Source organism: Leptonychotes weddellii, chromosome 7 (genome assembly GCF_054177405.1).
Source record: "Leptonychotes weddellii isolate Sample4059 chromosome 7, ASM5417740v2, whole genome shotgun sequence".
NCBI lineage: Eukaryota > Metazoa > Chordata > Mammalia > Carnivora > Phocidae > Leptonychotes > Leptonychotes weddellii.
In genome coordinates, this window is record NC_138375.1 from 81,183,482 (window position 1) to 81,196,514 (window position 13,033).

The window sequence follows — 13,033 nt, forward strand, 5'->3', positions numbered from 1 at the left end:
CCCTAAGGGCCTACAGTGAGCTGTTTCCAGCCAATTGTCTGATAACATCTCCTATCATTTACCCCCTCACATGTCTTCATGCCTTTGCTCAGGCTTGACAAGGTCTTTTCCTCCTTTAATCTGTTATTACTCTGCCTGGAATACTCCCCTCAGATCTCCCCATGGTGTCTTCCTTCTCATCTCCAGTGCCTGCTCAAATGTCCCATCCTACCTAGTCTGACCATCCCGACTATCATTTAAAATAGCTCCGCTGCTCCCAGGTCACCCTCTCTTCCTGTGCAAGCCTGAGCTTTTTGACCTCAGATCCCATCCTCGCCCATCTCCCACTGGACTACTGGACTTTGGCGTTGACTACTACAGGCTGTAATTACCAGGCTAGCATGTCAGCCGGCTTCCCGGAACATTTGATCAATGGGTGGCACTGATGCAGAGGTGGAAGGAATTTGCCTCCCCCTCTGTCTGGAGTGGTGTCTCCAGCAATGTCTATTTTTTTCTCGGTCATTCCAGCTTACTCCTTCAGGTGCACTGTGGTTCCAGCTTCCTCCAGCTGACCACAGTCTTTAGATTCTAGTTAACATGACTTCCTCTCTTTGTCCCTCCAATCTAGGAATGATAGTGATGTCCTGTTGTTGCTAATCTCTGGAAAGTCTCATCATCCTATGTGACTCTTCAAATTAGTAGCTACAATTATTATTATTTTTTACCACCTCTGCTGTCTTCACTGCATTGCACTGTTCTGTTTCACCTTTAGTAGAATGCAAGAGCCAAGAAGACAGATACTCTTATTTATCACTGTATTCTCAGTATCTAGCACATAGTATGTATAGAGCTAACATATGAAATATGGTAGTTGCTCAATAGACATTTTTGATTAAAATAAAAGTCTAGATGAATTTCTGCAAGTTTCAAATTCAGTACCAGTTGCAACACACAGTGTTTTCATACTAATTAGTTTGGTTTTTTGTTTTTGTTTTAGAGAGAGAGAGCGAGAGAGAGCAAGCTCGTGTGCATGTGTGAAGGGGTGGGGAGGGGCAGGGGGAGAGGGAGAAAAACAGAATCCTAGGCAGCCTCCACACCCAGTGCAGAGCCCGGCAAGGGGCTCGATCTCACGACCCTGAGATCATGACCTGAGCCGAAACCAAGAGGTGGGCACTTAACCAACTGAGCTACCCAGGCGCCCTACTAATTAGTTCTTTAAACACCAAACCTAATGAAAATGTTATTTTTTTCTAATCCAAATGGAAATAGGAGTGTTTTGGTTTGCTTTAGAGGAGGGTGAGAAAAAGCATCTAAGACGTTTGATTCTATGAGATTTGGAGTTCTAAGCTGGATCAAGACTTTTATAAATCCAAATGGATTATTCCTATAAGGCTGTGGTGTCCCCATTCTTAACAAAATGGTCTTTTATATATGGGCGTGTATGTACTTTTGAATCATAATCCCAATAAGGGCTAACTGTTTGATTGACAATGCTGTGATTCCTTTCAGTTTGGCTGGCATCAACAAAAACACAGGCAATTTACTTTGCAGATAAAATTGACCTACCACTTTTTGTCCTAAACAATGTCCTAATGAATATCAGACAAATTTTATTCTGTTGGTGGCATCATTTTCAACGATTCTACTATTGAAGACTTTTTTGGTTTGCTAAAGACAATGCTGGTTTTGAACATTCATATAAGCTTTTATGGAATAATCAAGACTCAAAGACATTAAAAATTAAACTTACTGTTTGGTCAGTAGCTGTAGGAAAGCAAGACCTGGCATACTATATTTACTTATTGGTTTATTTATGAATCTACCTATATACCTATCTACTACTCATTCAGTAGTATACATTTCTGCCTCATTCTCCAGTTCAAAAAACAGTTTCAAAGGTTATACTTATAGCAATACAGATCATACACAGGATAAGGAGAACAAACTAATAGCTGTAATGATCAGAACAAAAGTAAATAATAAATAGCAAGGGAAATTGGATAGAAATTTAATATACAAAAAGCATGCCATAAGATTTGTAATAGTTCCCAGAGGTAGGCCAATAGTTGGTTTTGAGTTTTCTAGCAACCAAAACAAAGGAAAGAATCTGGTGATTTAAAAGTTCATAGTATCTACAGAGCTAACATATGAAAAATTACTCAGAAGAAGCTAAGCCCTTGCAGGTACTGAAATCTGAAAGGATTTTCCAGTGGGTCCTCATAAAGGGGACACTGTGTATCCTTTTATAAAAAGAGTGAGAGACACTGCCTGGTCAAGAAAGCACAAGGGAAATGTGAGAGATGATTTCAAATATGGTAAGGTGTCAGAAGTGGACAGCTAGAGCCTGTCACTGTCCTGGCACAGATGGGCTGAGTGCATGCCCCAGAGAGAAAGCCTGAGAGTTTCATTATAGATCATCTAGGAAGTCCTCCAATGTGATAGGTGAGGCATCTGTGTTCAGGATGGATAAATAGCTTTCCAAAAGTCGTGCAGTGTATATAAAATGAAACGTTTGGATTCTAATTAATGTCTCTGACTCCACAGTCTGTGTTTCCAACAAACTATGTAAAAAATGCAACATGATTTTATTTCCCCAGTTTCATAAATTGGTTATAGTTGGAAAAAGACAGTTTATAGGTGTAGCCCAGGCTCTGAGTCAGCAAATTGGTAGGAAATGAAGAGCTTAGACGTGCAGGAGTTAAAAAGCAGGAGTCTGAGTGTTACTGCAGGAAAGAAAATAGATGTTGAATCAGACAAAACTGGTATGAATTCTCTTTCTGCCATCTACCAGTTGTATGACTTAGACAAGTTATTTATCATTTTAGAGATTCCATTTCCTCCTCTACAAAATGGGAATAGTGATACACACACTGAAGGACTATTTCAAGAATGCAATAATGTGCATGTAACAATTGGCAGACAGCAAGTTCCCTGTGATGTTGGACTTTACTGTAATTACGATTATTATCAGGTCAAAGAAGTAATTAAGAAAGCAAACAGTTCAATGCATATATAGAATTTGAAGGTCAGAACAGTCAAGAAGTAAAACACCAAACTGGAAACAAAAGTCAGAAATTATAAAGGCCAAATCCAAACTTAAGATCAAGAAGCCATGGGTACAGAAGGAGGCAGAGGCAGGAAGACAGAGTAACACATTCTAATTGCCTGGAATGGGAAAGGCTCAGTTTGATGCACCATTATGTTTAATATAGGAATTTTTCATTTGCTTCCTCCTGGTACAGGAGCCTGTTCCAACCCTGGATCCTTGGGAAGGGAGAGTGATGCTCATTAATAGGAAAATGGAAGCAGACCCTGACCCAACAGGACAAAGAAGGCTACTGTAAATCTCAGCAAAGGAAATGCACTTTCCCCACATGTTAATTTGCATACACACACATCTGAACTCAACCATGGAAGCTGGTGGCAGACTGTTCAACCTCGGGTGTGCTGTATGTTTCATTAAAGTCTAATTGTGCATAAAATGTCAGAGGAAGAAAACAATGACTCAGAAGAAACAGCACAAATCCAGCCCTATGTTCTATCACTCACCATTTTAAATTTAAATATTATATTGATTTTTTTAGTCAACATGAACAATATCAAGAATTTTCATTGCATCTTCAATAGAAAAAAATTCATATGTAGCATTCCTGGAATCAATTCAGTAAAGTTGGTATAGCATTGTTGTATCTATTTTTGAGATGAAGAAACACAGCTACATACAGGATCAAAAAACTTTATGACTAAGTTTTGTGAAATCACATGCCAAAATTCTTAGTATGTCAGCTACAATCTCCACAATTAGTCTCTCATTTCCCTTCAGATTTATTTTTTACTTTCATCTTCAAAAATGGTGTATTCTGATCTAACCCAGTACTCCAGAATTATTCCTTGCACTTTCCTCCCTTTCTGTATCTATTCACATTTTATTTTTTCCTCAGTCAGAGGGATGCATCCCTTCCCTTCCCCCTTTGAATCTTGAAATCCTAGTAATCTAATTTTTTCTTGTGCTATGGAATCTTCCCAAGTCTTCCAGATCAACTAATTCCACTTTATTTATACTTCTTTTTTGGCTATTGAATTGAGTTTTGCATCCATTTCTTCCCACCCCTTCACAGTGCTAAGCATTGATGCTAAATTCTGAGTAATAGTAAGAAGAAGAAGAAAAAATCCCCAAACAAACAGAAAAAGCCATTCTTGCCTTACAATTAAGTGGGGGAGATAAATATGAAACATATTAATATGAAGTAAATGCATAATTGCATATTATAGCCAGTGTTATAAAGACAAGCAAAAGTATACGAGGAGAAGGGCTAAGGGCTAACAAGGGACCTAGTCAGATGTAGGGAGAGAGGGGTAGGAGAGAATTTCTGAGGTAATGTTTAAGCTAAGAGCTGAGGGTTGAGTCTGTTTATTGCACTTATTTGCATACTTGAGTATTTTCTTGCTAGATCTAAGTTTCCATATGCATACTGATTTTTATTCCCTCTACAGGATCTCTAGGATATTGCTTGTTGGCTAGTTCAATAAATGTTGGATGCATTGAAAGGGAACTGCCCACTTAGTGAACACCTAACCTGGTAAATTTATCTTGGTTCTGAATAAATGTTTTAAGTTCTCTTTTGTCTTGAACTGGACACTTGGGACTGAGTTCTTGATGGATCAGCAGGCACTGGAATGGGTGTAAGGGAGAAAGCATGTATGTTGCTGGCCAGATCTTCACAACAAGATGAAGCTCAGGAGATGTGAACTCCAACTCTTCTCATATTAACTTCCAATGTCTCAGGAAAGCATTGCGATGGCATTCCATGGGTAATCTTTGTCTTTAGAAGGGACTAGGGGATTTTATCATCAAATTAGGGAAGATCGGTTTAAAATGTCAAAACATAGAGACTGTTAGAACTAGTACACGTTTAATACTTGTATTTTTTTCTTTTAGTGGGAATGTCTTTATTTCAATTTATCTATTTCGGTTTTTAGTATTACTGCCTCTATGATAAATATATAAACTATGTGCTATTTAGCCATCCTCACCAAAATTGATTTTCTAATTAGATTCCTCTCCTTTCCAGCCTCCTTTGGCAAGAGAATAAGGTTGATTTCAGATTAGAGTTGCTAAATCCTATTGCACTGCATTTGGAGATGACCGAACAGGAGACACGAAGTAGTTTGGCTACAACACTAAATTTGCACTGATTTCCAGGGTGGATCCAGTTAGTCTGGCTGGGGCAGTATGGCTTTTCATCCTCTTCATTTGTCTTTGCTTCAACTTAAATTTGACTTTCGGTGTAAAGCATCCAGTGCTCCTCTTCTGGGGCTGACGAAAAACCCAAACAAGTAATCTGGGGAAGAATCTGAATCTAGATCTTTAGAGCAAGAGGCTGTTTGTCATATAGCAGGTTGGTGAGTAAAACCTAGACCTCTCCTTCCCAAAGAAAATCAAACCCTCATTCTCCTTCCAGGCAGGGCAGACCTCAAGACTGTTTTGGAAGAGTGGTAATTATTATCTTTAAGTAATTCAATACAAGAATATGACAGTGTTAGAATGGAAGTAAATGAAAGCGTTGTATGGACTGATGAGAAAATTAGCATTATTTTTTTATTCTTTTTGTCCAAAAAGCATAACTGAATACTCTATTGTTGCAACATAGTGTGATCTTTCTTGAGACATTTTCCAATTAATGGTATTGCCTCCTTAGGTGTGAGCTCCACAATTTAAATAGGAGCCTATGTTCAAAGATGTATTTCATGCTGTGTCACTTTATCAGAAGAGCAATCTGCCATTTTTTGACAGCCAGTGACTTGTGGCTGAATCAGTGATACCTTTAAAAAGAACTCATTATCATTGCAGTGAACAAAATACGCATTTTAAGATAGTGTGGATTTTAATTTTCAATGTCAGTGATTTTTGCCTGCAAGGGTGTGATGTGTTAGGGATCAGCTGAAGCATTTTCAAATATTTGATATTTCAGGAGATTAGCAAAGTTCGATAGTCAAGGATCACCTCCATTCTTCTTGGGATAAACCAGCTGTTCTTTTCTTATGAGTAGTGCTACTTTGAAGAAAGATTAAGAAAAAAGATGAAGACATGTTTCTATGAGTGAGAAGTTATCTTTTGAGGAACAAGGGGGTCATTAGTGGCCATGGACGTATCTTTTATAAACATCATCAACTGACTTCAGTTAAGCATTAAAGATGAATGAAATATGGACTATGCTGTATGGTCTTGACTAATTCTAAAAAATTCTTCATAGTTCTGTGACACTGAAGTCAAATTCACATCCTGTGAGAAGTCAGCAAATGGAAAAAACAAAACAAAACAAAACCAGAATGGGAAGAGGTTAGAAGAACAGCATCCTGCCAGCTGACCTAAGGACATTTTTAGACAAACAATTCTAATCACTGAGGGCCTGTGGCAGATTATTTACACATCTCTAGTGTTGGTTATTGTATGGATGCCTTAAATCATTTCAGCTATGGAAGGTAAAATTCTGATGGTGCCAGATTGAAACCTCATTTGAGAGAATCCCACATTCCACAATGACTAATGACTGAAAATTCAGGCTTGATGGGGGAAGGGAGAGAAGTGGAAGCACAATGAAATAGCACTGGACTCAGAATATTTGTCATTTTTCACAAGGACACTTTGAAGCTGATCACTTATATTTAAGCCCATACAGGCATATCTAAGTCACTGTTATGGGATTTCACGTCATCCATCTGGCCAAATACAATTTATAAACCCTATAATATATCCATCAGAAAGTGTTCTCACTCACAGTGAGTTGAAAAAATTTTGGAAATACAGGGAGAAATTTTATGTTAAGACTCTGTCTTCTTACAGAATATGCAAAATTATAAAAATAAATGAGGTGAATCTATTCTCTCTGTCGTTTCCCATTAAAATGCTTTTTCCTAATATTGGTCTATGTCAGTATTGGCTGTTTTGGTGGTGGGAGGCAGCGCTGGTTTATCTAACAGGCTTTGGAGTCATAGCGGCTTGTCTTGAAAATTCAACTTCTCCACTTGTTTGGAATCTATTAAAAGTTTAGTATGGATAGTTATAAATATTACTGCTCAAGTCAGGAACCTAGGCAGCATTCTCAACCTCTCTGCTTGTACACTTTTCCAAACCACTTGGATCTGATCTCTTAAGTATTTCCCAAGTATCATCTTCCCACCAAACATACTGTCACGGCCTCTGCTACTGCCATAGACCTTTATCACTGCTTACTTGGGTGTCTGAGAGAACTTCTTTGGACTCCTTATCTCCTGCCTTATTCCCTTGTAATTCTTTCTACACATTACTGAAAAACACAATATTTTAAAAATGCAAATCTAATCTTGTTATACCATGTATTAGGATATTTCAGTAGCTTTCTTTAACTTCCAGCATAAAGGTTAAACTCATAAAATTATATACAAGACTCCTCCTTTTCTCTCCTACAGTACCCTAGAACACTCCCCCTGCTGACCTCTTCCCTCCTATCATGCACATGTGTGCGTGTGCGTACACACACACACACACACAGAGCACTCTAATTCTTACTGATCCTGACTATGGAATTGAAATGGAATTTCCTCTGGGAAATTTTTCCTTACTCACCATAATGAATTTGGTTTACCTTCTTCATGTCTCAATAACACAAGTCCACACTTCTTTCTGAGCACCTAGACTCTATTTTTCCTGTTAGTTTTCAGGAATGATTTTATCATTGGAGTGTAACTTCTTTGAGGCAGTGTTTGTGTCTTCTAAAGATACTTTTAGATTCTTAGCAAAGTGTCAGGCAACATCATTAACAAGCTATAAAAGGTTGTCGTAAGGATGAATGTGTAAGGTTGAAGTTTACTAATTCTAGGGACATTTCTATTTTGAAAAAGACTAAACACACTTATTAAGGAAATGAGTCTCAAACTGTGGAATTTCAGGCTTAGGCCATCTGATGACTGAGGTGTGTGTTTGTGTATGAGTGCTGTGCTGTGTCAGTGTGTATGTTAAGGGTGCAATAAGAATAAGAGGAGGTAGGGATGGAGGCAATAGGGATGTCTCAAAATGCTTTGAATAATATCAGGTAGTTGGCTATTCCATAGCTAGGAATATGGCTAATGTAATGAATTTGATTATTAGTCATAGTAACTTAAACGCATTACAGCTTATTTTTCTCTTGTGGCGAGTAGTCTGGAGGTAGGTATTTGCTGGTTCAGGGGCTCAAAAATGTCAGGACAGATGTCTGTGATTCTCTTGTTCTTTTTCGTGTGGTCCCCAAATGGCTGTCAGAATTCTAGTCACCAAGATCACCTTCCAGAAGGGAAGCCAGAGAAAATGTGGAAGGGCAGAAAGGAGAATGCCAAGGGAAAATGTAGGTGAAGACTTATCATGTCACTTCAGGGAGCTGTGTGGAACCACCCAATTAAATGACTATGTTTCATTATAATTCTCCTTACTAAGTTTAAGGATGCACTTCTTGACTCTTTTGGAAAATCAGTAAATATAAGCATATAAATTGTGTTCCAGATAAAAACTTATGGTTTAACGTACTGATCTATTTAATTGTGCATAATTTTATTCTATCCTCTCAACCCCAAAAATAAAACCCTCAACTTGCTAGTATTATTTACCCAAAGTTATTAAGTACTTACTCTGTGTTAGGCACTGTGCTTATCTATGAGGATGTAGAATATAAGAAATAAGAAAATATAAGAGACTAGGACAAACTTCTTGCCCTTCAGAAGCTCATTACTTAGTGGAAGAAACAAATCAACCTGTAATTCTTACATTCTGTGGGCAAGACAAGCCTTAGGAGTTTTGGACAGGCTGCATCCAGACCCACTCCAGTCTAAGAACTAAGAAGACCTCCATGAAAAACTGCTGGCTCATCTATTTTCTCTCTCTCTCTTTTTTTTTTAAGAGAAGGAGTTGAGGAAGCATGACAGTAGTTCCAAGCAGATTAAAAAACAGATGTTCAGGGGTGCCTGGGTGGCTCAGTCTGTTAAGCGTCCAACCCTTGGTGGCTCAGGTTGTGATCTCAGGGTCGTGAGATGGAGCCCGGCATCAGGCTCCACACTCAGCAGGGAGGTGTGGGGTTTATGGTATACTACAAGATCAGTAAGCCCTGGATATACTTTCAAGGATTACATTTGTATACTTGTATAAATCATTAAATTCTGAAATATTATTCTTGCAACATAATTTCTTTTTCAAAACTGTGAACTCCTAGAGTAGAGAACCACACAACTATATCAAAATGTGGATGCTGATGATCACCTTGACTCACTCACTGAGTGGCTATTATCCGAACACCACAAAGAATATATAGAAGTGTGATGAGTTTAGGGTAAAATATGTGCTTGAGACATCTGGGGAACAGCTTAATGGAAAGAGAAAGTAGGCAGTGTGATAAACAATCTTGGAGCTTAAAAGTAAGATCTGGGATAAAAATATAGATGTGAATTCCTTCATTCATTCAACAAATATTTATTGATCACATAATGATATTGGAAATATAATGATAAATAAGAAAAAAATTCCCTACCTTTAAGAATTTTCCATTATAATCACAAAGACAGAGAAATAAAGGTTTTAAAATGACTATAGGTGGCATTTAAAACTAGGAAGTTAGATTGCTTCCAAACTGTAGAGAAAGTATGTCAAGCAAGAAGGGATGACTCATCATGACATCTGAAGCATCCTAACTTTTGAAGGAGAATGATGGTAGGAAAAGAGGGATTCAAAACAGAAATTGAAAAGCGGCATCTGAAAAGGCATAAAGAAAATCAGAAAAGAGTGGTACCACAGCACTCAAGAGAAGTGAGAGTTTGACAATGGGAGTCAAATGTCTCACTGGTTAAAGGAACGGCCAGGCAGCTCCAGAATGAAGGTGCCCAATGGACTGAGGAAGTTATTAGTGGTCTGGACAGGCGCAGATTCAACGAATTGACAAGAGGCAGAAACATTTCAGCTTGAGGAGTGAATGGGAGGTGAAGAAGAGATAATAGGTGTCTTCTGCTCCTTTTATGAAGTGTGGCTATGGTGGAAAGAAGAGAAACGGGGGAATGTAGACTTGAGAAAGGCCTTTTAATAACAACGGATTAAAAGAAGAGTCCATAGACAGGATGTGTTAAATGTAGGAAGATATAATTTAAGAAACAACATCCTCAAGGAATGGATGGGATCTGGAGAGAGGGTGAGAAGAATTAGCCTGTAGTTGGGTGTTTCTTCTACTGAAACCAGGGAGAACATGGAGGTCCAGGATCTGGGTACAAGTGTGTCTAGGGGAGGTGAGACAGTACCTAGCCAATGGCCTGTATCTCTCTGTGAAGGGACCTAAGAGGCTTTGAGAACTCAGACTTGAGGTCTTCAAGAGAATGGTGAAGGTTTAAAATGCTGTTACAGAGAGTTGGAAAGAGTTGCTTAAAATCCATCAAAGGAATGCCAGATGGTCTTGAGATCCTGTCTGAAGTTAAGAGACCATGGTATTTTTCTTGGTACCAGCTCCCATTACTGTGTGAATCTTCTCCCGAGTAGCTAAGAATTTAGGTTTGGGAGCTGAAGAAGGCCATAGTTTAACACATTGTTCTGGGGCTGAGGGCAGGTTGGCTGGGAGAATAAGGGAGTAAGATATTTGAGGGTATTAGTGGGAAAAAAATTCCAGGTCAGGGCCTCTTAGATTTTTCTTCCTTGAAAATTTGCACTGTCTTCTGCCTATACCACACTCATGTGCGGAGGTAAAGCTCTTAGACCTCCATAGGCCTGGCATGACCCGAACAGGCAGAGGTCTCAGGCTTGTTATCTCTAGCAGCCTTGAGCATCTATTATAGTAAGATAAAATGCTAAATTGAATTAATAAAACTGTTATCTTTTTCTATTATGTTATGCAAATTGTTGGGAAGTACTGGTTTAGGCAATTTATGAGATCTCTGCTGGTTAAGGATGGCAGTGATGCCCAAGAAAACTCTGACTTAGAGGAAATAGGTATTTCCAGAGGGTCGAAACACAAGAGTAAGGAGAATGACAGAGCGTGACCAAAGAGGAGAAGAGAGATAAAGATTTCAAAGGCTTGGCTCAAGTATAATTAGCTGGATTGGAGAGGAGGAGAGGGGCAAAGATCAAGTTTGGGTAAGGTTCTCCCCAGAGACATAGAATAGCACCTGGTATAATGACAGTCAACACCACCAATTCTCTTCTTATTCCCCCTCATCCTTCCCTTTTCTCCTTTTGTTCTGGTGAGATTTAATCAGGGATTTCATTTTAAGGATACAGGGGGATCGAAACAGAAAGATTATCAGATACCAGAGCAGCTCTTGGGATCAGAGCTAATGTTTCTCTTTTTTCATTTGAACAAGTTGTTCCATGGTTAAAAGCAAGTTTGAAGGCCATGTATCGAAAGCAGTAGATCAACTAAATACTCCACATATATTCTAGTTATTTCAGTTGAGACTAAACTGTTGTAAATTCTGTTATCAAAAACAATTTTTTTTTCTAATTTAAATTCCCTTTTCCCCACCTCATAAACCACAAGGGTATAAATCTTTTTTTAAGATCTGACTTTTCAGAGCATCTTTGTTGTGGGTGATACCGTTGACTTTTAATGTCTACAGCTTTTCTATATGATTTTCCTGTGCAAAATAACTCACATCAGCTAACTGGAATTTGCTCATTGGAAACTCTCCTGAAGTGATACTTTCTTTCATAGAGATCCCTTAAGACAATTCTAAGTCCATACTGTGCTTAAGAAATGCCTTTAATCCAGGTGAGGCTTCCTGTGATTCTGTGATTGGTCACAGTAATAGGTTCTACTCATGTGGCCTCCACTTTTCACTTCAAAGACATAGCTTGAAAATATATTTGTATATAAGAGATTTTTGTTTCTTTGTTCTAAATCAACTGCCAGGGAAGCCTCTGTTGGAAATCCAGTGTTGTTCTTATATCATTAAGCCAGAAGAGAATTCCTTATTTCTCTCTTTTCCTGCTCTTTTATTTTCTCATGGTGTCCTTCCTTCCTTTCCCCCCCTTTTTTTCCTTTGTGCTGCAACTTGAGCTAATTTCATTAAAGGCTCTTTCTGAGGAATTGTGTCTTTAGTTAGATAGCAAAGGGCTAGGTTCTAGACTATGGCTAGTGTTACCCCAAACTCAAAAGCTATTACCTAAAAACATTATTTCAGAAAAATTAGGATTTTATGAAAGGCTATATTTTGTAGTTCCAGCAGGAGCAGTGTGGTATCATGTGTTACTGAATTGCTAGTAAAAGAGAATTTTCAGATTATGTAATTCTTTGGTGTATATGCAAATATGTGTAGTCTTATTGCTTGCTGTCCAACAAATTGCAGCATTCAAAATGAAATGTAATAGGCTTCTTTAAAGGATTTCTGGGAATGATTTTCAGATCTGTATTTCTGAAGGATGAACTGTTCAAACCTAAATACGGGAGAGATAACTTGGAAATCTGTTTATAGACATTTGGACTGAGCTTCCACAACAGGAGAGAAATTAAATTAATTTATTCAAATTGTGCTCATGTTTAAGATAAGGGGGAAAAACGTGTTTTCTGCTATTAGATCTAGTGTTAAAGTGCAACCACAAGAGGAGAGAGAGTTTCAGAATGCTCTGAAAGTAGCAAAAATGAAATGAAAATCTAAATGTGTGATGAAAAGCGAACTGTCTCTCAAGGGCAGAATTTTCAAAGGGGACTTAACCTAAAATCTCTTTAGATGTTCAATCTGTAGTATGAACACTTAATCTTTTTTGCTCAGCTTTGAAATTGTACCCATTTAAATCTGCCTTGTGCCATTTTAGAAAGGCCCATACATTTGAGAAGGTGTCTCAGCCATTTTTCAAATTAATGCCAAAGGCAGGAGATGAGGTCTTTGAATTTATCTTACTGGGACAAAATCAGAAGGTTTGGAGGTTGTAATTTGAGAGCCAAGGAAATGCATAAGCACCAACCAATTCCTTTATCTTGCTTATGGATTGTTTGAAAGAGATAATTTAGCTTCTGCTATTATTCTATAGAACTTGAAATGACTGCTATGTATGTAATTTTAAATAACTTAATTC

General features: G+C 38.1%; 2 long non-coding RNA genes across 2 annotated transcripts in view; one reads left to right on the plus strand and one right to left on the minus strand.

Annotated features, from left to right (window-relative positions):
• The window catches only part of LOC145722659 (uncharacterized), a 139,887-nt gene that overhangs the window by 104,555 nt on the left and 22,299 nt on the right, over nt 1–13,033 (minus strand). The window lies entirely within an intron of this gene.
• Nucleotides 3,630–7,127, plus strand: LOC145722658 (uncharacterized). The gene is made up of 3 exons (XR_014147094.1): nt 3,630–3,643; nt 4,474–4,559; nt 6,234–7,127. It is a non-coding gene; the product is annotated as an uncharacterized LOC145722658 (long non-coding RNA).